General features: G+C 47.0%; 1 long non-coding RNA gene and 1 pseudogene across 1 annotated transcript; both read right to left on the reverse strand.

The window, feature by feature from the left end:
• Positions 1-26,750, reverse strand: part of LOC116781380 — a 332,906-nt pseudogene that overhangs the window by 84,278 nt on the left and 221,878 nt on the right.
• LOC116781416 lies at positions 7,517-25,105 on the reverse strand. The gene is made up of 3 exons (XR_004354870.1): positions 25,093-25,105; positions 7,991-8,004; positions 7,517-7,619 (listed from the first exon to the last, which is right to left on the reverse strand). It is a non-coding gene; the product is annotated as an uncharacterized LOC116781416 (long non-coding RNA).

A 26,750-nucleotide genomic window follows, 5' to 3' on the forward strand; every position in this document is an offset into this window, starting at 1 on the left:
AGGCTTAGTCATAGCCACTGAAAAAATTCAAGAATCCAGTCCCTGGCATTATTTAGGGTGGCAAATCACGGACTCTGTCATTCGACCTCAGAAATTGTCTATCAATATAGAGATTGCCACCTTGCACGATGCTCAGAGACTCTTAGGAGACTTACAGTGGCTGCATCCAGTAGTGGGAATACCTAATGAGTGGCTAGAACCCCTCAGACCGCTATTAAAGGGTACAGACCCTTCAACAGCAGTGATTGTCACCCCAGAACAGTGAAATCTCTTACATCAGATTGCAGCCAGTATTGCTGATCATGTCACACATCGACGGATAGAGGGTGTACCTTTCAATCTTACAATCTTGGCAGGAGAAAAGCATTTTATGGGAGCCCTCACGCAGCAAAAAATAAAAACGGGGGACAAACAAAAGCGGTTTGCAACATCAACTAAAGGGCAACAAATTGTATTGGAATGGCTGACAACATCTTTGCAACCACGCAGAACAGTCCAAGAAAAGATTCGGACTTTATCAGAGCTCATCAAAAAAGGCAGAAACCGGATTGTGCAAGCGACCGGGTCAGAACCACATGAGATACAAGTACCAATAAGACAGGAGGACTTAGACTGGTATTTAGTCCATTCTCCCGAGCTGCAAGGAGCGCTACTTGTGTCAGATGCCATCATCAACATCCGTCCTTTGCAGTCACCGACGCTAGCCTGGATGGTTAACCAGGCGCGGCTGCAAGTTCCAAAGCGATCTGCAACACCACTTCAGAATGCAGTCACCGTATTCACTGACGCTGGAAGAAGATCGCAGCGTGCCGTAGCCACCTGGAGGCACGAAGGGCGATGGCATCAACACTTCCTGGATGCTCACTTAAAGGACTCTTTACAAACATTAGAGCTTGCAGCTGTTGTGTGGGCATTGTCTCACTGGCTAGGTCAAGCACTTAATGTGGTTACAGACTCGATGTATGTTGCAGGAGTGGCTAATCGAATTGAAGATGCTAGCATTAGAGAAGTTAAGAATGCCAGATTCATGCAACTACTACAGCAACTTCACAAAGCTATTGCTTGCCGGTCAGCCAGATATGCTGTGTTGCACATCAGAAGTCATCAATGGAATATAGGACTGGGAGAAGGAAATGCTAGAGCAGATCGTCTAGTGTCAACAGTAACAGAAGCACCTATATCTCCTTTCCTGAGAGCACGTGAGGCTCATGCTGTTTATCACCAAAATGCAAAAGGTCTCAGTCACTCATATGGACTGTCAATCGAGGATGCCAGAGCGATAGTGAAAGCATGCCCTATTTGCAGTCAGCAAAATAAAGGAGTAGGCCTCGGAGTGGGAGTTAATCCCAAAGGACTAAAAGCCAATGAGTTGTGGCAAATGGATGTCACACATGTTCCTGCTTTTGGTCGATTGAAATACATGCATGTGTCAATTGACACCTACAGTCACTTTGTATGGGCCACACTGCAGCCAGGGGAAAAGGTCCAAGATGTGAAGCGTCATCTGACAGATTGCTTTGCTGTCATGGGCGTCCCTAAAACGTTGAAAACAGATAATGGGCCTGCCTATGTGAGCAAGATTCTAGGACAATTCTTGCAGCAGTGGGACATAAAGCATGTTACGGGCATAGCTCATTCACCTACTGGACAAGCTATAGTAGAGCGAATGAATGGAACAATTAAAAGCTACCTTGAGAAATACAAAGACATCAGAGATGCCCGAGAAAGAGTTAGCAAAACTCTTTTTGTCCTTAACCATCTGTGTATTTTCGGGGATGATTCAGTGCCTCCTATCGTCAAACATAATCAGAAAGAGCAGGTGTCAAAAGGACCACCCATGAGGGTTCATTATCGGAATCCTAAAACCGGGATGTGGGAAGGTCCAGCAGAAGTCATCTTTATAGGGCGAGGCTACTTCTGTGTGTCTACTTCTACGGGTACCCTGTGGGTTCCCAGTCGTTGGGTCAAGCCAGCGGTCGAGAGTCCTAAAGGACGAGGAGGAGAGACACCTGCGGTGCCTGCAACCTCACCTAACCTCAGACCACCACCTCCAGCCTCTTCAACACCTGATCCCCCTGCACCTGCTGATGAGGGAGACACTGGAGCAGCATCTGAATTAACTGAGTAACTGTACACAAAGGAACTGCAAGACTTACGTGCCCGGACTTGATTTACTGTTTTTGTGTATTAGTATAGCAAAGATGTTAAGATTTCTGTCTATTTCATTGTACGGCTATGTAATAAGTTTTCTTTTTTCAGGGGTATGATTGCCAATGTTGAGGCTCTTCCCACCATTGACCCTCGGAAAAACATGTGGGTCACCTGGGCAAATCAAACAGGACAATCATCCTTTTGTTTGTCTTTAGCATCTGCCTCGGATCCTTTTCGCACTTGTTTATTTGGTATGCCTCTTAGTTCAGTGTATAAGTTGAACTTAGTGTTTACTGGTTGGGTTTCATCATCGTGTGAGAGTGAAACAGTTATCTCTAATACATCTGCGTGCATTATAAAAGCTCTCAATACCTCTTTACCCCAGAGTCCCCAGGAGTTAGACTTAATGGGATCACTGTCTGTACGTAATACAAGTGATAATGGGACTCAAACTTGTTTTATGCTGGGAACATTTCATTCTAGGTTAAGTGCACATCAAAGCCACGATTTGTCTAAATGGACTAACGTCACTTCACGTACCCCAGGGTTTAATTATAAAAATGTAGGAGACTATTGTGGCACTAACAATACTAACAACCAAAGCCTTGGGGCATATGGAGCTGAAGTCAAACCTTCCTCGCCAGGTATTTGGGTTAACAACACTGCCCGTGCCTTACCACCAGGTGTATTTCTTATTTGTGGTGACAGAGCTTGGCATGGCATTCCTGTGCGTGCCTTCGGAGGGCCCTGCTATTTAGGGTCACTCACGCTGTTATCCCCATCCTTTTTACAGCTTATTAATCTAACTTCATCACGCAGACAAAAGAGGAGCCTAAACCAACTTTCCTCAGATTGTGATGACAAAGTAGAGCTATGGGGTAAGACAGCTACTGCCTTTGGATCTATTGTCCCAGGTGTAGGCACAGCACAAGCATTAACATCTATTCGCAAACTTGCATGTTGGGCTGTCAAACAATCAAACGTCACCACCCGAGTAATAGCAGAACTTGTACAGGACGTTAGTAGTTTACGTCATACTGTCCTACAAAATCGAGCTGCTATTGATTTTCTGTTGCTGGCACAAGGCCATGGCTGTAAGGACTTTGACGGTATGTGCTGTTTTAATCTTTCAGATCACAGTAACTCCATACATAAACTACTGCAATGGTTAACAGTTCATACAAAGAAAGTGACAGTAGCAACTAGTCCTATAGATTCATGGCTTCAATCTATCTTTGGTTCTATGTCTGAATGGGCTCTAAGTTATATTAAGGAAGGCCTACGACGGGTATTGACAGTTATTGTAATCTTAGTAATAGCTCGTGTTGCCTTTTCTTGTATTACCAGACGTGTAAATACTACGACAAGGAAAGCATTGTTGGCCCAAAATAAAAACGGGGGAAATGTTATAGAAGATTGGTTAGAAATGCAAGGACATATGAGCATGGCTAAGGCCATGGATGAACTGCTAAAGTATAAGACGCAGTCGGACTAGGCCCGTGAGAACTCTGAGATAGCAGGGCCGTGAGAAAGCAGCAATGTCCTTGGGCATTCTAAATTGGGCTGAAAAACAGGAGCTTGGCATTACCAAAACAAAGACCCTTAACGAGCCACCTGTGTAAACAATGAAAGGCAGTTAAGATGATATCACCACCTAACTGTGTACCAATAAGGAGCCTAATCCCTGTAATATTCATGAGCCTATTATAGAGTGTATATTAAGCTGCTGTCAATCTTCAATAAACGAAGTTCCTGGATTCTTACATTAAGGTGTCCAGAGCTTTCCGTCGCAACAACAGGGAATGTCTGGGTTCATCCTGGGTGTGACTGCCACCATATAGGGGGTCGCTGGGATCATACTGGAGTCATACTGGGAGGGACTGGGAGAGACTGGAACTACAGTGGGGTGATTGGGAGCAACTGGGACCATGCAGGGGGTAAGTTGGATCCTACTGGGAGAGACTGGGATCATACTGGGACTGACTGGGAGCATGCTGGAGACAAATGGGATATACAGGGAGTGGCTGGGAGTGACTGGGGATCATTCTGGGAGTGACTGGAACCGTAGTAGGGGTGAAGGGGAGCAACAGGAACCATGCTGGGGGAAACTGGGATCCTACTGGGAGCAGCTGGGCCTCTACTGGGGTCATACTGGGATCATACTGGGAGTGACTGCAATAATACTGGGAGTGTGTGAGAGGGACTGCAGCCATGCTGGGGATGAGTGGGATCAAACTGGCTTCCTACTGGACGTGTCTGGAAGTTACTGGGATCATACTGGGGGTGACTGGACTCATACTGGGATCATACTGGGAGCAACTGGGACCATGCAAAAGGCAAATGGCATCCTCCAGGGAGTGACTGGGAGTGACTGGGGCCATACTGGACTCAGACTGGGAGTCCCTGAGAGTGAAAGGAACCATCCTGAGAGGGGCTGGGAGCAACTGCGACCACCTTGGGGGCAACTGGGATCATGTTGGGAGTGACTGGCAGTGACTGGGATCATAGTGGGAGTGACCAGCACCATACTGGAATCATAGTGGGAGTGACTGTAAGGGACCAGGATCAAACTGGGAGTGACTGGAACTACGCAGGGGGGATTTGGGAGCCATTGAGACCATGCTGGAAGCCAACTGGGAACATCCTTGGAGCAACTGGGATCATGCTGGAAGCAACTGGGAGTAACTGGGAGGGACAGGGTGCATGCTGGAGGCAACTGGCATAAACTGGGAGTGACTGGGAGTGACCGGGATCATCCTGATGGAAACTGGAACCATCCTGGGGCAAGTGGAAGTAACTGGGTGTAGTGGGTTTCTGTGGCTGGGTTTTGGTAGCGGGGGGGCTACAGGGCTGGCTTCTGTTAGAAGCTGCCAGAAGCTTCCCCTGTCCCGTGGAGCCAATGCCAGCTGGCTCCAGGACGGAATTCCTGCTGCTGGCCAAGGCCGAGCCAGTCAGGAGTGACAGTAACACCTCTGGGATAACATATTTAAGAAAAAGAAGGAATTCCAGCCAGGAAAGAGCGGAGTGAGAACATGGGAACAGCACTGCAGACCCCAAGGAGGAAGGATAGGAGGTGCTCCAGGTACTGGAGCTGAGGCCCTGCAGCCTGTGGGGCAGAGCAGGGTGGGGCAGCTGTGTCCCTGCAGCCCCTGGGGGAGCATCGGGGCACAGAGACCCCCCCTGCAGCCCCTGGGGGACCATCGGGGTGCAGAGACCCTCCCTGCAGCCCCTGGGGGACCATCGGGGTGCAGAGACCCCCCCCTGCAGCCCCTGGGGGAGCATTGGGGCACAGAGACCCCCCTGTAGCCCATGGAGGCTCCTGTGCTGGAGAAGGTGGATGCAGGAAGGGGGCTGTGACCCCGTGGCAGGCCCAGGATGGAGCAGGGTCCTGGCAGGGACCTGCAGCCCGTGGAGAGGGAAGCCCAGGCTGGAGCAGGTTTTTCCCAGTAGGACTCGTGGCCCCTGTGGGGGACCCAGGCCAGTACAGCTCATCCGTGAGGGACTGACCCCATGGAGGAGTGACCCACGGGACAGCAGGTTGGGAAGAGCTGCTGCCCGAGGGATGGACTCATGCCGGAGAGGTCCATCAAGGACTGTCTCCCGTGGGAGGGACCCCACGGGAGCAGGGGAAGGAATCCAACTCCTCTCCCTGAGCAGTGACAGAAACAACAACTGACCGTGATCAGTCACTGACCTCTCCCAGCTCTTATCTCTACTCATGAATCCTTAGCTGTTTTGTTTTTTTTTCTCTCTCCTCTGCCCAGTTGCAGAGGGAGAGAGAGAGAGGCTTTAGTGGGTACCTGGTATCTGACCAGGGTCAACTCACTACAAGAATATAAAAAGAAGTAATTTTTTTGGTCTTGTCCTGATGTGGTTAAGGAGCTGGAAAACCAAGACTGGTGCAGGGAGGTCCAAAGCATGGCTTTGTGTCTGGATGAAGGAGACATCACATTTAGAGGGAGACAGACTCTGCCATTGCTTTCCTAGACTTTGTCCCACCTTAATGGTGTTTTTCCACCCACAGCAGCATTCCTGGGAGATGTTGCAGTGGCCTTCTCTGCCAAGGCAGCATCTTGGCCCTTCCCACCCCACCATGGATTTACCATTCCTGTGACACGGACTTGCCCCCACCTGATATCCGTATGGGAAATGCAACTCCTGTGGGTGGCTTTTCATGGTTCCACCACAGGCTGGCACAGATTCTGATCCAGCTTTGAAACATTGTGTGGTCTATGTGTTCTGGATAAAGCTGTCTACCTTTGCACGTTGTGACTCAGAGGAGTTTCGGTGATGTAATAAGTAAGCAATGATAAAATTTACTTGTCAGAATATATATATTGTACTTTCTGTATATTATAGCTAATGCTTTGTTGGGACTGGGAAGTTGTAAGTTGCAGAATAGTTAACTGCTGTGTTACTATTATAAGTTGACTATCTTGCAACTGGCAGTTTCGTAGTTGGTAAGATAAAGTATTTTGCTTCATTGAGCACATATACTATATCCTGCTTTTCTAAAAATATTGTTTAAGTGTACTTATTAGTAAAGAAGAAGAGAACAAGGATCAGAGGGTCAAGGATGAAAATGATAAAGAAGAGCCAAAGAGAACATCTGGACGCCATAATTCATACCCAACTCCAAGGACACTGAGCTAATTAAAACTGCTGATGGAAAAGTACCTGGCACTTGGAACGGGCCTGCAACAGAACCAACCAGAACGAAGCCCGCGAACCCAAGCCCAATCAAGAGCTAACAAGTGACTATGGGAGGGGAGTTGGGAAAGTATAAAAGTTACTGTTTGTTTTTATTGGGCTTGTGGGTCGGTGGGGAGCAGGGGTCTCTCCAAGCCACCCAGTGTGCTGATTTGCTTATCTGCACTTTATATAAATCTTATAATAAATTTTGCTGCTAAATTTTGATTTGGTTTATTAACAGATTTGGTGCCATGACTCGGATCTGAGATTCTGGGGCAGTGGGACCCCCTCTGGGGCGGGTGCCCCGTCCCTTTTTTTGGACGGTCCTGGAGGGAGTCTGTCATGGTTTGAGATACCCCAAAAATCCAATTCCCTAGCTCCATCCCCCCCCCTCCCACATCTCAATCTAATGTGGGATGATTCTTTCCAGACAAAACACACTAGACTCAAAGTCGGGGAAAGGGAATATATTACAATGACTGTACAAATAAATATTATAACACATTATACACAAGATCACAACTATCTCTACCATGACATATAGTATTTACAATGGATCAGATCTCTTCTCCCCTCCAAATAAAAGTCCAGGAGGGAAAGAAGGACAGATCCCTTCCAGTCTCAAAGCTAGAGTCTCTTCTAAGGCTGCAGGTCTCCTCATCTCATGCATGCAGCAGTAACTGGATTGTTGTAGCTGGATCTCTGTTCAATACACACAAGGGGGTCTCCAAGCCCCTCAGCTCTCCTTCAGTCCAAGCGAAGGCCTCACCTGTGGACTGCCAGCAGGGACAAGACTCGCATCACCACAGGTATATCACAAAATGCAGGGGCATCTTCGTGGAAGTCCCTTCCTCAGGGGATTCAACCCTGAGTCAGAACATCTTGGGCAGCATTCAGTTGCAAGCCTTTGCCTCAAGAGTTCTACCAGAGCTCCTGTGCTCTGTCTCAGGCTGCTAGGCTTGTCAGCAGCAGCGAGGGGGGCCAAGGTCAACTCCCCCCGCATTCCATCTGGCCATCCCGGTCCAGCTCCGGGACGTCTTTTGAGCTACTCACCTCCTCTCTCTCTCCAGTGCTGCATGTCCAAAACTCTTCTCCAAAATAGGAGAGGGATTAAAGGAGTTTGGGGGTGTCTGGTATCAGTTCTTACCCCCAGAACTCTGTCTCTCAGCTGCTAGCTCTCTTTTCCTCGGCTCTCCTTCCAGGAGTCTTCTCTGCGGTGCTGCATGTTGTTCCTGCTGCTCCTCCAGTTCAGGTCTTATCTATCCTGGCTCTCCGTCAGTCTCTGGACGCTGCGTCTCTGCTTTCTGCTCTGTCTCCACTGCCCAGTTTGGAGAAAACATCTCCCGGCTTAACTACAGACACCTAGCCCAGCTTTATGCTGTTCCAGGTCCCTGCAGCTCCCCCAGCCTGGGGCTGGGAGGCCCCAGAGGCCCCGAGGGGCTCAGAGCCCCTTCCTCGTGGCTCTACAACATGGTTACCTCTTCTAACAACCAAAACTACAACTTGTCTCTTCCGGTGCTTGTGATATGTTTACATTTTTTGCAGGAGCACCCATTGGACAAAATTTCAAAACTTCCAGGGGTTTCCACCCCTTGGGGTTTTACCATTTTCTTAGCCTCTGGGGGGAAAACAAGATTCAAACCACTACAGAGTCCTACGGTACCGGCTCTGAAATTCCAACCGAAAAGATTTAGAAAAGGCAGATAAGCAAATAAACTACTGCAGTTCTCCATAATCTCTGTGCACAGGCCCGGACAGGGGGGGCTGTGTGTTGTTTTGTCCGGTTGGAGAACCGTTCAGTGAGGAACTGAACGAAGATTTACCTTGGGAAGGAAGGTAAGTATTTGTAACCCCCTTTGGCTGGGAGGGAATCCCGGCGTGCGAATGATTGAGACATCCAGTTGGACGAGGCGAGTGGGACCCTCTAGTAGTGCATTTCTCGTAGCCCTCGAGGGACCGAGTCACAAACGAGGGGAAACAACTGAATTGAGTGAAATGTGTGTGTTTGAAGGCATTCCAGAAGATGGGACAGAAGAAGAGTAAATCTTCTGTTCCCATGGGTGGCTGTAAAATTATCCAGGACAGTCCTAAGGTTGAGGAAAAACTTGAAGAAAGGGCTGAAGTAAGTGCTCATAAAGGATAGGAGAAGGTCAGAGAATGAGTTAGTGGTAAGGTTACTGAGCATACCTCCAGATAGTCCTTTAGGGATCATGATTAAGTATTGCAATGAATATCCCTCCAGAAAAGGAAAATCAAGAGAATTATTGTATGGAAACATGGGGAGGGAAGTAAATAAGGCAGGATCACCTGTATTAGCCAGTATATGGTTCCTTTGAGGACTGGATATGTCAGGCATTAAATCTGTCGGTTTGTGCAGGGATCGTGGAAGGATATTATAAGAAAGTTGGAAAAGAATAGGGATTGGCAGGCTAAAGGTTTGGATGAGTTGCTAAGAAAAGCTCAGCAGGTGTATGTAAGAAAGGATGAAGAAAAAGAGGAAGAAAGGCAAAGGAGGGATGAAGAATTACAAGGAAGGCAGGAAGAAATGCAGAAAAAGCAGATGGAGATGCAGGAAGAGATACAGGAAAAGCAAATGGAAATTCAGAGAAGACAGACAAAGATTTCAGTGGCAGCTATAAGAGATGGACAGAGGGAAAACAGAGACCAGAGATGAAGGATCCCTCATGGGTCCGATAGACGTGAGTTGTCAAGAGAATGTGAAAGACAACCTCTAAGTGAATTAGAGTGCCATTACTGTGGGGAAAAAGGACACGTAAGAAGAAACTGCAGAAAAAGGCTGCAGGATGAGTAAATTTAAAAAAAAAAAAAAAAAAAGGAATGAAGAAGTCAGGGGCTCTACCTGTTGGGGACCCAAAAGAACACCGAGCCCTTGATAAAACTTAAGATAGGTCCCCAGCAACAAGATCGAGTTCCTAGTGGATTCGGAGGCAGAAAGATTAACTGTTCAAAAACTATCCTGGGGCTGTATGGCTTCATCAGACACAGTCCAAGTGGTAGGGGCTAGAGGAGAACCTTTTAAAGTGCCTCTTATTAAAGATGTGAAAATAGAAGCTCAAAATAAATATGTATTAGGAACATTTTTGTTGATTCCTGAGGCTGAGTATAATTTATTAGGAGGAGATCTAATAATAGAATTGGGGATAAATTTAGAAGTAAAAGAGCAGACATTACTATTGTGGCTATTGGGGTTGTGAAACAGTGGCAACAACCTGGAAACCTAGGGTACCCGATGAGTACATCACTGTCCAGTGGGGACCCGAGGGCTGTAAGAAACCCCCTTATGGTGGGACCCTCAAGGAATCACAACGTTCAATTTCACCGACTTGGTGTAAACACCTGTTGTTACAGATTAAAAAGCCTGAAGATCCAGGGTGGATAACAGGAAGGATTTGGGGAGTAAGATTTTATGTACCTACTCCAGATCTAGGAAGCAAAATAAAAATAATAAAACAAACAATAGCCCCTGAGACCCAGAAAATAGGACCCAATAAAGAGATAGGAGGAAAATCTAGTAAAGTACAATCCCCAACTTCTGCTAAGTCTGTATATCACAATGAGAAAAGAATCTTATATGAAAAGGAAGATTCCTTATTGCACTTAGCAGAAGCGTCTTATAATCCTCTCAATCAAACAGAACCAAATATGACTGATTCATGCTGGTTGTGTTATGATGTACAACCCCCTTTTTATGAGGGAGTAGGGTTAAATGCCACCTTTAAATTAAGTAAGGAGAACCTCCCAGCACAGTGTAAGTGGCATGAAAAAGAAATTGGGCTAACCATGTCCCAGGTTAGTGGACATGGGGCATGTATTGGAAATGTGCCCCCAGACCAATCTGACATATGCAGCTGCACAATAACATTACATCAATCAAGCTATAAGTGGAGTATACCCAATACAGGAGGATGGTAGGCTTGTTCAAAAACTAGATTAAAGCATTGTGTTGAAATATCAGTAATGAATGAAAATGACGAATTTTGTGTAAAAGGAGAATAAACCCTGAGGTATGGTATACCTCCGATTCTGTGGGAAAATTAAATATAAAGTCGTTTGAAGTCTCTATTCGAAATCCAGGAGAGCCTATAAGAGTAAAGCAATATCCCATCCCTTATGAAGGAAAAGTTGGACTTAAGCCCACCATAGAACGGCTCCTAATGCAGGGATTGCTGGAACCATGTATGTCCCCACATAATACACCCATCTTGTCAGTAAAGAAACCTGATGGGTCTTATCGATTGGTGCAAGATCTGAGAGAAGTAAACAAAAGAACAATTACTTGGTTCCCAGTAGTGGCCAATCCCTATACTTTATTAAATCAGCTATCCCCTGAAATTTGAAGGACGCTTTTTGGGCATGTCCTCTTAAAGAGGACAGCAGAGATTATTTTGCTTTTGAATGGGAAAACCCTGACTCTCATAGGAAGCAGCAGTTTAGATAGACTGTCCTATTCCAAGAATTTACAGAGTCTCCAAATTTATTTAGACAAGCTTTAGAGTAATTAGAATCCTTTGAACCTCGTCAGAGCACAGTCCTAATGCAATATGTAGATGATTTGTTAGTTACTGGGGAGAGATCAGAAGCTGTCAGAGTAAAAGCATTAGACTTTTGAATTTCCTAAGTTTGGAAAGCTTGAAAGTATTAAAATCTAAGCTGCAATTTACAGAGGAAGAAGTTAAATATTTAAGACATTGACTAAGTAAGGGACATAAGAAGTTAAACCCTGATTAAGTAAATGGAATTCTGTCGTTACCTATGCCCAAAATCAAAAGACAGATTAGACAACTTTTAGGCTTATTTGGGTACTGTCGACAGTGGATTGAAAATGTTTACCAGAAAATTAGAAGCCCTTTTTCTATTTGTAAACACTGAGAAAAGCACAACTTATGGAGCTTTGACTCAGACCTAGGCTGAACAGAGAAAACCAGTTAGATATTATTCTAAACTATTAGATTCTGTAAGTAAAAGATGACCAATTTGCCTGCAAACTATAGTAGCTACTGCTTTGTTAGTTAAGGAAGCTATAAAAGTGACCTTTAGAGGAGAATTAAAAGTTTTCACCCCTCACAATATAAAGAGTGCTGCAGCAGAGAGCTAAGAAATAGCTGACTGATAGTTAGCTGTTAAAATATGAAAGTACACTCACCCAGGCTGGAGTTGGAGGTGGTGAGCTTGTAGGAATCAGCCTGTTTCTTTTGTGGGGGGCCCGGGGGAGATCTGGTGTATGATTGTCTCCAAGTAGTGGATCTTTAGACAAGGATTAGGGGGGTTTAGAGAGAGAGAGGAACTAAATAGGGATAAAAAGTTGTATGTAGCTAAAATGGTTAGTAGAAGTTGAAGGTCAAGATATGCAGCAATAAATTGACTTTTCAAGGCAGAAAGTCCGGACCCTTAGATAAGGCATGGTCAGCTACAGTTATTAGACAAGAAAACAAGCACTATATTTATAGATTTTAAATATGCATTTGGGTGGTTCATACATTCAGCAAAATATGAGAGGAAAGAGGACTGATTAGTACATCAGGTAAGAAACTTTTTTTAAGGACTTTGAGAAAACCAAAGCAGATTGTAGTGTGTAGTATAAATTGCATTCATTTAATTCTAGTCCAAGTGTTATAGACCACCTTCATTGCAACTCCATGAATCCTTCACAATTTCCCTCTCTGGAACCAGCTGCAGAACACAGACGCCAAACACGCCTAAATAATCTAATGACTATATGGAGAAAAGCACTGCAGAAAAAAGGACTTGGTCTCGAAGGAGGAATTATAGATATAAGTGACTGGCAAAAACAGTTAATGAGTGCTTGTCACACTCATGGTTGCTCATGTTACCCTTGGATTTGTGTAAAATGTCAGAATTGTAACAGGAAAACTTGGAGAGTAGCGAAAGAAAGAGAAGTGAGAAAAATTCTTAACATGCTATGTTTAGCTTGTAGCTCTCAAGCTCATCAATTATGGACAGGAGGGCGTTGGGCATCTGACTTTCTAAACACCCCTATTCATAATAGGGAAGTACATCAGGTTGTACAGCGTATTGAAAACTTAGAAATCAGAATCTGTGTATTCTTTTTTTATGTTGTTATAATGCAAGCCATAAAATCTCAATTGTGCCAACAAAACATTATCATTACATCTGAATGTGGACAACACATTGCAGTTCCACATTCTCACATTGTAGCTGACGAACAGTGGGAACAAATTAAATCATATTGGGCACAACGCAGACAACGCAAATGGAAGTCAAAAAGATGTTTGGGCTAGTTATGATAATGTTAAGAATAAATAACAATCAGTTAGCACAAAAGCATGAATCCCTAAAAGACAGTTAAGATATATCTGTGAAAATGCTATGGTAGAAACAGAAGACTTATGCTTAAATAAGCATATGTATCTTTAAAATGCTTCCTCACAGTAAAACACAGTCTTAAGTATTTTATGTAGGAAATAGACGTGTATGTGTAAAAACTAATTGTAGTGACATCACCATAGATAATTGTGACAAAAAGTTCATTATTCATCGTGGAGAGAGGAGAGAATTCCTAATCAAACTGGAGGATCTGGACAGTATAAAATAATTGGGACACCTACTGTATTACCCTTTTGTTGTGAGCTAGAAGATTGATTTTCCAGAACCTCCTAATCCCCTCTGAATACCTTGTTTTATTTGTGAATGTATAAAGTGTAATGGGCAGTGGCCTTGTGTTTCACTTAAAAGAAATCCACATTGCCCATGCTGTAGAAGAAATAGAACTGAAGATATAGATTGGAATGGATCTGGCAGATAACTGTTAGCCAAAACAAAAGTCCACAAAATATTTTGTAGGTAGAAATTAAAATAAAACACATGGGCAATGTATGTGTAAAAATATAGAATAAACCAAGAAATAGTCTGAGACGGTGGAATAGAATACGGGAAGTGTTTGAAATTGAGGTACATTTCACAGGCATACCAGAAGCTACTCAATTAGAAGATGTTAGTGGAAGTTTAACTCGATTAGAAATTGAAGCCCAAGTTCAGAGACAAGAATTGCTTGCTATAATAGAATACCATATAAGGGGTTTTCTAAAGGAATTAGAAGAAAAAGGTATAGAGTTAGGATATGAGCCTTTAGTAATAGAAGATTTTTTTAGGTGGGCTCCGGTTTGGGAACATGATCAGTGGGAAAAGTGGTACATTACTGATGCCCAAATAGTGAGACTTTAATTTCCTAACTCACACATTAAAAATACAAAACTCCTATTCCCAGTTATAATAAGTTTGGCAAATAAACTAGCATTTCAAGTTCTAATCAGTGGCAGAGAAATATTACAGGCACACTCCTGAAGAATATCTCTGCTGCCAAGAAGATCTAATACCCCGTTGCTCCTTGCAAAGGAGTAGACGAAGGGAAGGCAGAGAGGTAATATGGTGGAGTCGATCTGCCTGTAATTGATACCACTGATATTGAAAGATTAAAATGGCCAAACTCCTTATCTTTGTCACGATCCTGATATTTGTGAGAATTACGGTGGGAAATTCTCAACAACCATGGAAATGGAGTATTATCCAGTTAGATGACATGAAGATTATTAAGGATAGTAACTACAGGTACCCCTAAATTTCAATTGAACAATTATAAACTAGTAAAAGAAGTAGAGACACATTGTAAAATTTTTCAATGAAAATATGAATAGCAATATAAAGAGAAAACAGTCTCCCATGTTAAAAGCAGCAAGAGAAGCTGTTGCAAGATTTGATGGGCAAATTTATAGATAAATAAAAAGGGGGGGAAATTGTAATAAGTAAGCAATGATAAAATTTACTTGTCAGAATATATATATTGTACTTTCTGTATATTATAGCTAATGCTTTGTTGGGACTGGGAAGTTGTAAGTTGCAGAATAGTTAACTGCTGTGTTACTATTATAAGTTGACTATCTTGCAACTGGTAGTTTCTTAGTTGGCAAGATAAAGTATTTTGCTTCATTGAGCACATATACTATATCCTGCTTTTCTAAAAATATTGTTTAAGTGTACTTATTAGAAAAGAAGAAGAGAACAAGGATCAGAGGGTCAAGGATGAAAATGATAAAGAAGAGCCAAAGAGAACATCTGGACGCCATAATTCATACCCAACTCCAAGGACACTGAGCTAATTAAAACTGCTGATGGAAAAGTACCTGGCACTTGGAACGGGCCTGCAACAGAACCAACCAGAATGAAGCCCGCGAACCCAAGCCCAATCAAGAGCTAACAAGTGACTATGGGAGGGGAGTTGGGAAAGTATAGAAGTTACTGTTTGTTTTTATTGGGCTTGTGGGTCGGTGGGGAGCAGGGGTCTCTCCAAGCCACCCAGCGTGCTGATTTGCTTATCTGCACTTTATATAAATCTTACAATAAATTTTGCTGCTAAATTTTGATTTGGTTTATTTACCTATAACAGTGGCCAGTTTGTTATCAAAAGCACTCAGAATTAAAATGTACCAAGTTGCATCTGTGCACAAATCCGCACGAGCTCAATGCCCTGCGTACCCACACAGGCTTTTCTGTCTCCAATCCTGCTGATTCTGTGCCTGGGACTGGATTTATTTCAGCAACTAAATGGTTCACTGGTGGACTAATTGGCTCTGAGAGCTCCAGTCCTTTGCAACAGATTATTGGCGTGCTGGTAGGAGCAGCTCCCTTCCTTCCCTTCCTCCTTCATTATAAAAACCCGAAGTGTAGAGAACCCAAATACCACACGGCCCCTGTGCCAAGCCCGTCAGTGCTCCCGGCTCGGTGTTCAGCACAGAAAGTCCCTTTTATATTTGGGAAGCGGACGGAGAAAATTCTGGAAGCGTGAGAACGCGGCGATAGCTGCGATGAACTGGGAGCCTTTAGGAAAGGACTGGGAGGTACTGGGATAAACTGGGAGCCTCGAGGAAGGAACTGGGGCCCTTCCGCCATCTGCGTAGCGCTGAGGGCAGGGCGCTTACGCCAGTTGCGTAGCGTTACGGAGTTTATTAGCGCCCCTCCCTTGCCGTTACCGGTGCCCTCTTACGCCGTTTGCGTAGTGCTGTGGACAATGGCAGAGCCCCTTACGTCGTTTGCGTAGGGCTGTGGGCAACGGCAGAACACCTTACGCCGTTTGCGTAGCGCTGAGGGCAGCGGTGTTAGGAGCGAACTGGGGCAAACTGGGATGGACTGGGAGCCCTTAGGAAGGGACTGGGAGGTACTGGGATAAAGTGGGAGGCCTTAGGCTCTTGGTTAAACTAGGATAAACTGGGAGCTCTTAAGAGGGGACTGTGTCCTTCCTTACACCATTTGCGTAGCGCTGAGGGCAGCGGCGTTAGGAGGGGACTGGGATGGACTGGGAGCCCTTAGGAGGAAACTGGGAGCCCTTAGGGAGAGACTGGGGCAAACTGGGAGCCCTTTGGAGAGGACTGGGATGAACCGGGAAAGGTCTGCGAGCCCTTAGGAAGCCACCGGGGTCCTCCCGCCATTTGCGTAGCGCTGAGGGCAGGGCCCTTGCGCCATTTGCGTAGCCTTATGCAACTTATGTAACTCCCTCCATTGCCATTACCGGCGCCTCCCTTACGCCGTTTGCGTAGCACCGCGGGCATTACCTGCCCCTTTACACAATTTGCGTAGCACCGCTCCATTGCCACCCGCGGCCCCGCCTTACACCGTTTGCGTATCCCTGCGCCGTTTGCGCAGCGCGGGGGGGGCGGGCCCGTATCCTTGCGTGCTGATGTTTATTTCTCAGTGTCCAGGCGCTCGACCCCTCAGGCCCTCACACACCCACGGGCCCCACGGCAGCGCGGGGGAGGATCCCGGGGGTGTCCAAAAGCTCCTCCAAGAGTCAGTTTATGGCTTTGCAGAGGGCTCTCGGGAGTCACCGAGGGGATGAATGTAAAGAGAGAAAAATGAAAGCTTTAGGGGGAAAGAAAAAAAATAAAAATTGCATTTCTGTTTTCCCGAGGAGCCGTGGGTGTTTTTAGGCAGCTGCCTGCAGAGGCCGTCGCCATTTCGTGAGGTAGCATTAATGCAGCAGGAGGAGACTTGTGCTGTTCATGGAAATTCGGATTTTAAGGTTTTTCTCCTTGGTTTGAAGCTTCTTCATTCTTCCTTCGCCCTCTTTCAGAGCAAAGGCTTTAATTTTTAAACTTAAGGGGAAAAAGTAATAACAAGTGAGGAAAACTCAGTCGGTGTCTGAAAACATATATAGGTAGGGATTATTTTAACAATTTTGTTTTAACGGGTATGTTAGCATTTTGAGTGTTATCATCTATATTATCTATCATAGGGATAACCCCTGGGGGGAAAATGCATAAGGGAGAGAAAGGAAAGACAGGATAAGGGTAAGGGAGAGTAAGGGAAAGCAAAGCTGAGAGTGGAAAGATGTCTATAGTCACCGCCCACGGGGTCCAGAGATGGAACTTGGCAGTTGCAGCTCCAGTGTCTGTCAGTTGAAGTGGTGGCCTTGATCTGTTGGGGGTGGGGGAGGGAAGCCCCCACACTCCAAGAAGTTATGAGTTATTATATCCATGGATGGTGTCCTGGGCCATGCCACGAACCCCCAACATCTCCTGGGCCTGTGCTGAGTTCCCCTGAGGGGCATGGGAAAAGGGTTTTTCCTGCCTTTCAGGATTGGCGGAGGGGGGATGGGCTTTGATGGGCCATCAGAGGTCTAATGCAAAAGTCCTGCAAGAGCCTGCAAGAGTCCCTTGGCAATCCTAGAATGCACAAATCATGAACCATTTCAGTCTCTGACACCACCCCGTGATTTATGCATTCAATAATTTCTCTTCTTTGGTCGTTCACTGTGAATCTTCTTTGTGGGCAGTGCCTTTCGTGTAGTGGACAGAAGGAGAAAAGAGAAAAGAAAAGGAAGAGAGAACACAAATCTTTTCCCAATGTGATGCAATTTCCAAAAAACCCTACAGTAAAATAGTAAGCATATGGGACATAACAGGATCCCAATAGCTACAATCAAATTTCCTAACATTAACAATGTTACAAACATCAGGATTTAATACTGACACAAATCTAATTTTCATTAGCCACTGTCTCCACCCTGCGAGTAATCAGGGTTTCCTTTAATGCGTGGTGGGTGTGAGGGATTCTATAATAATGTGTCTGTTAGAGGGGCCAATGTATCTTGAAATTGGACCTGAAATTACACATCAGTTTTTATACAAATACATTGAGTTACCTGAGAGCTGGTACAAGGCTTTCTTATATTCTCTTCAGGTAACACTTTCTTTTCTTTTGTCTAGATTTAGTTTCATTTGTTAATATTTTGAGAAATTTAGCCAAATATAAAATTTGATGCCTTCTGAGGCAGAGGGTTAATGCATCTAATACATATTTGTATGATTCCAAATATGCATAAATTCTTGTATCAACTCCCAGGCTAAATCTGGTTGAGTTTCTTGATTCTCAATTGATTGAGACAGAATTACACATATCTAAAAACTTCTCCCAAGTCAACTTGTTTTTCAATAAAAAGACAAAATAAACTTGGCAAAAAATTAAACTAGCAATACATAAAATGGCTTGTCTTACACAATCTTACCAGCGAGTTGCTCATGATAAAAATACCAATAAGTCAACAATTATTAATAAGCTGATAATAGAAGCAATTTTGGGAGTAGAGGAGACACAAACACAATGTTTACTGAGACAAAAACACACACAGACGTGCATATCACGAAGTTATTAAGATAAAAACACAAACACATGCAAACCATCAGTGCTGCAAAGAACAGTACAACTCTCCAGTCCTGTTGCTACTTTGTTTTCTCATGGCATACTTGTAAACTGATAACAGAAGCAGTTGTGGGGGCAGTTCTCTCTTCTGCCCATTGCAGCAATTGAAAGCTTTATCGCTCTCACGCAGTTTGATCTCATCTGCTGGCAGATTCCTGCAAAAAGAGGAAATCTGGCCCACTACACACCCATTATTAAAAAGAAAGAACTATCTATTTATCCCACTCCTTATCTGGCATGATGCCACTAGGTCAGCAATAATGGAGAAGTCTGGAACATGTTTTCTCCAAAAAACAAATAAACCCAGAGCCTGCTGGAGCTCCTTTTCACTCCTCAGCATCTTTATTTGCTCTAGGGTGGCCAAGGTGTCAGAGGGAATACACACTGCTACTTTTTCTGTGGGAATTTGAAGTCCATGTGTCAAACTGTGGGGTTGGTTTATTATTTGAGACAGAGAAGCAGATATGTTTCTGAATGTCAGCTCTTTCTCTGTGTCCATTCAATCCCACACGCCTCAAGCCCTGCACTCCCAAAATATATTGGGGGTGTTTTAAGATGGCTTTTAATTGAGCCAAAGAGGAAGAAAAAAATTAGTTCGAATCTTGCACCAGAGCCAAAAAGACATGTGCCCCGATTTCATTGAAATGTATCTACTCTAAGAGGCTTGTCTAAACTAATCATTCAAATTAGCTGTAAGAAGGGACGTTCTAGAAAGCTCCTTTGGGGGAGTTGGGAGGACAAAGCATCCACAAAAAAAGAAAAAAAACCCAAAACAAAAAAAGCCCAACGTAAACCCCAATTATCGTTTCTTTATACATTATGACATCACATGCTCCCCGTGACATCACATCCCTCCTATGACATCATGTCATCCCCTATGACATCACATCTCCCCTATAACATCACACCTCCCCCGTGCCATCACAGTTTACGTCGCATGCATAATATGACATCACATCTCTCCTGTGATATAATATCATACCTCTGACATCACGTCCACGTCTGTGACATTACATCGTCCTTGTGTCATCACATCTCCCCTATGACATCACACCTGCCCTGTGACATCACATCCTCCCCATAACATCACATCCTTGTTGTGATATCAAGGCTCCTCTATGACGTAACATCCATCACAGCATCCCTGTGACATCACAGCTCCTCTATGACATCACATCTTTCATGTGATATCACATGTCCTCTATGACATCACATCCATCATATGACATCACATCTCTCCTGTGATACCATATCATCCCTGTGATGTCATGTCCTGCCCTGTGACATCATACCTCCCAATGACATCACAGTTCCCCTGTGACATCACAACTCCCCTGTCACATCACATCTTTGTTGTGACATCACATCTCTCCTGTGATATCATATCATCCCTGTGATGTCCTGTGATCGCCTGTGACACCACATCATTCCTGTGACATCACACCTCCTCTGTGACATCACATCTCCCTTGTGATATCACATCCTTGTTGTGACATCAAGGCTCCTCTGTGACATCACATCCATCGTATGACATCACAGCTCCCCTGTGACATCACGTCCAGTGGCATCCAGATCCATCCCAAGGTTGGGGGTGTGTGAGACAGGCAGAACCACAAATGCCTGCACAGCCCAGAGCAGTCAGTGTGGGGTTGTGCTTGCTGCTGCAGAGACCCCCAGGGAACAAACACAGGCAGGAGTTTGGGGAGGGGGTGTCCCTAAGGAGTACACTTGCCTTATTATTGCTTATTATTTGTAGTATCTTATAGATCTATCATACAACACCTAAGGATGGATTCTGTAGAATATGTGCCATAGATATTGGTGTTGGGTCTGGCTGAGCTGCAGTTCAGTTCCCCACAGCAGCCCTCCCAGGGCTGGGCTTGGCATTGGCAGCTGGAAGGGTGTTGAGAACACCCCAGTGTTTTGGCCACTGCTGAGCACAGCACCAACACTGGGACATTCCTTCCTTAGCTGAGGGCAAGAGCCTGGCAGGGGACCCAAGTAGGCCAGCTGAGCCCAACTGACCCAAGGGACATTGCAGAGCATGGGAGGTCAGCTCAGCTCTAAAAGCTGAGGCAGGGAGCAGGAGGGGGGCATTCATTGTCTGATGGCTGCCTGCTGAGGAACCCTCACAGGTACCCAAGCCCTGCTCCTCGGGAGTGGCCAACTATGGCTGCTCATGGGAAGTAGAGAACAAACCCTGCTATCTTTTGCTTTAAATAAACTGTCTTATCTCAAACCACCAGTTGTTTTTTTTCCCCACCTTACTCTCTCCCCTGTCCCGCAGGGAAGGGGAGTGATAGAGTGGCTGGGCACGTAGTGTCCAGTCAAAGTTAACCCACCACACACCTGAACACTTCCAGAGACTCCACCACCTCCCTAGGCTACTTCTTCCAATGCCTGAACACTCTCTCAGGGGAAAAAGGGTTTTTGAATATCTCATATGAACCTTGCCCAACGCAATTTAAGGCCATTCCCTCACAACCTTTCACTATAGCCTAGGCAGAAGAGACCAACCCCCATACCCACTAAAAACCTCTTTCAGGTCATTGTAGAGAGCAATGAGGTCCCCCCTGAGCCTCCCCTTCTCCAGACTCAACCAGCCCAGTTCCCTCAGCTGTCCCTCAGCAGACATGTTTTCCAGAGCCTTCCCCAGCTCCATTCCCTTCTCTGGACACGCTCCAGCCCCTCAAGGGCCTTTTGGCACTGAGGGCCCAGAACTGGACACAGCACTCCAGGTGGGGCCTCAGCAGTGCCCAGCACAGAGGGGCAATCAGTTCTCTGCTCCTTCTGACCACACTCTTCTCCACCAAGGCCATGATGCCCTTGGCCTTCTTGCCCCCCTGGGTACACTCTACCTCATATCCAACCGCTGTCAAGCAGCACCTCCAAGTCCCTTCCTGCTCGGCAGCTCTCCAGTCCCTCTGCCCCCAGCCTGGAGCGTTCCAGGGGGTTGTTGGGACCCAAGGGCAGGCCCTGACACTTGAAATTGTTGATCCAGCCTGTCCCGATCCCTCTGCAAAGCCTTCCTGCCCTCCAGCACATCCACACACACCCAGATCAGTCAGTCTCCCAAACAGGACAAAGTCAGGCCACCAGCAGTCCAAGGTCTCAGTTCAGCTGCCCCCTCCTTCCTCCAACCAGAATGGAAAACTCCATCATTTTGGGGTCTCTGTGCCCGTTGGTTCCGGCCACCACATCCCCCACCAGTCACAGAATCGTGGAATGGTTTTGGTGGGAAGGGACCTTAAAGAGCATCTCAGTCCAACCCCTGTCATGGGCAGGGACACCTTCCACTAGACTCAGAGCTCACAGCCCCATCCAACCTGGCCGTGAACACTTCCAGGAATGGGGCAGACAGAACTTCTCTGAGCAACCTGTGCCAGGATCTCACTACCATCACAGTCCAGAAATTCTTCCTAATATCCCATCTAACCCTTCCCTTTCTCAGTGTGAAGCCATTCCCCTTGTCCTGTCACTCCAGGCCCTTGTCCAAAGTCTCTCTCCATCTTTCTTGTTGGCTCCCTTCAGGCACTGGAAGGCCGCAATTAGGTCACCCCAAAGCCTCACTCCAGCCTCAACAATCCTAATTCTCTCAGCCTTTCCTCACAACAGAGCTGCTCCATCCCTCTGATCACTTTGATGGTCCCCTTTGGACTCGCTCCAACAGGTCCATGTCTTTCCTGTGCTGGAGCCCAGAGCTGGAGGCAGCTCTGCAGGGGTGACAACATTACAGCCCTGTGTGTTCCAGCAAGGACACTGGGGAACCTCCTGGAGTAAAGGGGCCATTGTGACACTGCAGGGCCTTCTGGAGCCAAAGGAACCCTGGGAAACTGTGGAATCTCATGGAACCAAGGGTTCATTGTGCCATGAAGGACCTCATGGAACCAAGGGAGCCCTGAGACATTTTGGGACCTCATAGAATCAAGGGGCTATTGTGACACTGAGGAACCTCAGGGGACTCAGAGGCCACTGTGACACTGCAGGGCCTCATGGAACCAAAGGAACCCTGAGACTTTTCAGAACCTCATGGAATCAAGGGGCCACTGAGACACTGCAGAGCATCATGGAGACAAAGGGACCCTGGGACACTGTGGACCTCAAGAAATCAAGGGCTCATATTGGCACTGTGGAACCTCATGGAATCAAGGGGCCATTGTGACATTGCAAGGTCCCATGGAAGCAAAGGAATCCCTGTGACATTGTGGAACTTCATGGAACCAACGGGCCATTGTGACACTGCAGGGCTTATGGAACCAAAGGATTCCTGGGACACTGTGGAATCTCATGGAATCAAGGGGCCACTGTGATATGTGGGGCCTCCTAGAACCAAAGGAGTCCTGAGACATTTTGCAAACCCATGGAATCAAGGGTCCATTATCACACTGCAGAGCCTTATGAAGCCAAATGGACCCTGTGACTCTGTGGAACCTCATGGAATCTAATGGCCATTCCCACACTGTAAAACCTCATGGATACTCTCAGGTTCCCATTATTAAAAGATACCTCTGCCCAAATTCAGCTGCAAAGGAGACCATGTGCCAAAGTCAGCAGTCCAGGTTTGATTTAACAGTAAATAGGAGGTAGAGAAAGAGAAAGAAATGAAAATAGAGAGAAGAAGGGGGTGGTTGGAAGCTAGTGAGACAGAGATGAAGTAAATGTATCACACCATGTAGATCCCTGAGGCTCCCACCGGTCCTTCTTCACCCTGCTCTGCTCGGTGGACGGTCCCCAAGTTGTGCTTCTGGGCTATCACTTTTATACAGCCCAAGCCCCGGGTATTCAGGGGGGTAGATACTGTTCCCACAGCTTGGGCTGGCACATCTACAAGGACTTGCTTCCTTTCCCACAGTTTGCCACGGTGGGAGTTTTGCCCGCTGTGCTTCCAGTCTGCAGGTGGGAATCTTTGTCTGGATGGGTTCCCCAGACCTGCCTTACCAGCCCTGGCTTCCTCTTGGGGCTGTCTGCTCTTTCCCACAGTCTGCACAGTGCAATTCTGTCCTGGGTGCTTCTTCCAGAGCTTCACCTGTGTTTAGGTCTTGGAATTAAAGGCCTTTCTGTTTGCCACCAGTGCTTATGTGTTGTGGTGCCTTCTGGGATTTTCCTGCTTTGACAGTGTTTTGAGACAGTTCATTGTGCCCTTCAAGTCCTTCCATGTGCACACACACACACAGCAGTCTCACCAGTGTCTGGCCCTCCAAAGAACACAAGCCCTGAGGATTTGTAGCTCCCACTCCAGTGGTTGGCACTTGGAGCTCCCTCCGTACCCAGAGCTCAGAGCTCCCTTGTGCCAGAAAGTTTAAAGAGATTGTGCCTCATTCTGCCAAGACAACCCTTGGAAAAAAGTGTCCCTCTGTGTTTCCTGGGATAAGAGCACTCTATTGTCATCTTCCAAAACCTTGGAGAGGTCCCAGAGATCTCCCAGGAAGGAATTTGGGACCTCAAGCACATGACCCGTATATAGAGGCTGAGGACTCAGGGGTCAGGGGTGTGAAGATTGAGGACAGTAGAGGAGTAGCCTGAGAGGTCTGGAAGGGGGGTGTGAGAGCTGGTGGAGCTTTTCTTCCTGTCAGAAAACAGCCTAAGAAAGAACTAGTGCCACCAAGGGCAACTGGGGTGGCCTAGACTGGTGACAAGAAGTAAGAAATTTCCCTCCGAGGTCAGTGTTGTGGTGCAATATGTCACAAAGAAGGAGTCTGGATGAGGCCAAGGCTTTGTGTGTGCAGGAAGAGCCAGGGAGGACGCAGAGATGTCAGTGCAGGAAGGTGCCAGCCAGGTGGGGCAGCCGGGGGGATGACGACAGCCTGCAGGGAAAGGGGCAGGGCATGGACACCGTAGGACAGCCTGGGCTGGAGAGGAGACAGGGATGGGGAGAAGCTGAAAGGCCCTGACACAGCCACCTTCTGCAGGCCTTTGGCCAGGGCTGCTGTCTGTGCCCCTGATGCCAGGAGGAGGGGAGTGGCCCTTGCAGCCCTGGGGCCTCGTGGCCTCCTTGTCCCTGCTCAGCAGCCTGGCAGGTGCCACCCCATGGTCCTGCCCTTGGCATTGCACATCCCACATCCCTGTGCCCCAGGAAGAGCCCTGAGGAATGAGGCAGGGACAGGATCTGCCTTCCCAGGGGCTGGGGGTCAGGGTTTGGTCCTTTGGATTAAGGAAACAAGTCAAGGTTTATTCAGCATCAGAGCCACCTTTCCCTTGCTTGTCCATCCTTGGCATCACTGTCTGCAGTTTTCTGCTCTAACTGGAACTTGGGGACACGTTCTCAGTTGTGTCCCTCAGTGAGACTCATTAGCACTACAAGAAACTTTAGTGTTTGAATCTCACTTTGACTTCTTGAGAAGTTGTTTGAACTTCCTCTCAGGGACTGAGTCTCATGTAAACAACACCAAACTCCCTCAGGGATCATGAAATGCCTGGGGCTGTTTCTGTGCTGCTGAGCTGGGCCGGGCTCCTGGCACACAGGGAGCTTCTGGCAAGCAAGAAGAGCTTCAAAGAGACAGCTCTGCTGGTGAGCAGCTCCTCTGCACAGCCCAGCAGGGCTGAGGGCACTGCCTGCAGCACCCAGGGCACAGGAGAGAAGGCAGAGAGATGAGAGGCAGCCTGGGCTGGGAGGGGACTGAGCTCTCACCAGACAAGAAACCTTCCCAGGATTTGAAGGAAGAATTGTCTGGCTGTAGGAAAGTTCAACTTGCCTTCCTGGAGGCATCTCCTAAAGCTGCCACATCCCACAGCTTCTAGGATCTTTCAGCAGGACTCTCCCAGTTGCTGCAGTGCAGGGGAAGTGGCCATATGGCAGAGCAGGGCAGGAGCTGCAGGCAGCAAGGGCAGAGAGGAGAAGGGAGCAGGAGGTTCAAGGGATTGTTGCCGTGGGATTTAGGTGCTGAAAAAAATCTCCCGGAGCAGTTAATTAGGGGTGAGATAAGAAAGGGTTTATTTTGCCAAGGCTAAGATGTTACAAGACGTGCGCCCCTGTGCCCGAGAGGTTACATTTTATAATACCATCCATCCAATCCCAGAGGAGTCCACCCTATGGCCTTTACTCTGGTCCGCCCCGGGGTCCACCTTCTTCATCACCTTCACCATCATCAGAGCACAAAGGGTACATAGTTACCTAATTCTTGACTTCATTCTGTGGTTTAGGCCCAGATATGCTGTTCTGTCAACTGTCTAGGCCTTGCCTTGACAAAAGACTAAACATTTCTATTAGATTTGGGGCTATGAGTGATATAGGGAGGATAGAATGGGGTAAGAGGGTTAAGGAATGTATAAACAAGGGTGCTAGAGGGAAAAGGATAAGGGACAAGGGACAAAGGAGGGAGGTTGCTGCTTTTAAAACCTACTTATAAAACTTACAAGTCTCACAAATATTAGAAAAATAAAAACCATTAGGGGCTTAAGGCATCAGGATCCTGGAGTGGGAGGACAGGGCAGAGCTGCTCAGGGCAGGAACCTTGCCAGCCCTTTGCCACGGTCAGGCTCTGTCTGCAGAGCAGTGCAGGTGAGTTGCTGCAAGTGCCTCTGCCAGCTGCCAAATGGCAGCAATGGCAGGAGCTGTCAGGATGGCTCTGCTGGGTTTGCTGGGGTGCAGCAGGAGAAGCTGGTGCAGAGCAGGACTTGCTGCTGCCCCCTCAGAGGCCCAGGGCCAGAAGGTTCCCTGTGCCAGGGCTGGCTGTGGGGTGGGAAGGTGGGGGTGCAGCCAGGGGTGCCCAGGGCTGTGGGGCAGAGCAAGGTCCTGCCCCCAGGGCTCTGTGTGCTGGGGCAGGGACTCTGCTGCCTGCCAGGCTCAGCTCTCAGCCCGGCCAAGGAGCTGCCATGGTCCTGCAGGGAGATGGTGTGGGTGGAGGGAGTGACCCCTCAGGGTAGGGCAGTGATGGGCAGGGCTGGACAGGGCCCTTCAGCTGCAGGCTCAGGGCTCCTCACAGCTTCAGCTCCACCTCCTGCCATTTCCAGGGGCCCTTCTCAGGAAGCACATCCCCCCCGAACACCTTCCCCTTCCCTGTCACCGCAGGCTGTCTGGGATCTGCTCTGCAGCCCCTGCCCAGGCACAGCTGCCCCTGGGCACTGGGCTGGGGATGGCTCTGGCAGCACTGGCAGGGAGCTGAGCTGGGCACAGGCAGGGGCTGCTGGCAGGAACAGCTCCTCACCCGGAGACAGGC

Source organism: Chiroxiphia lanceolata (assembly GCF_009829145.1).
Source record: "Chiroxiphia lanceolata isolate bChiLan1 chromosome W unlocalized genomic scaffold, bChiLan1.pri scaffold_44_arrow_ctg1, whole genome shotgun sequence".
Lineage (NCBI taxonomy): Eukaryota > Metazoa > Chordata > Aves > Passeriformes > Pipridae > Chiroxiphia > Chiroxiphia lanceolata.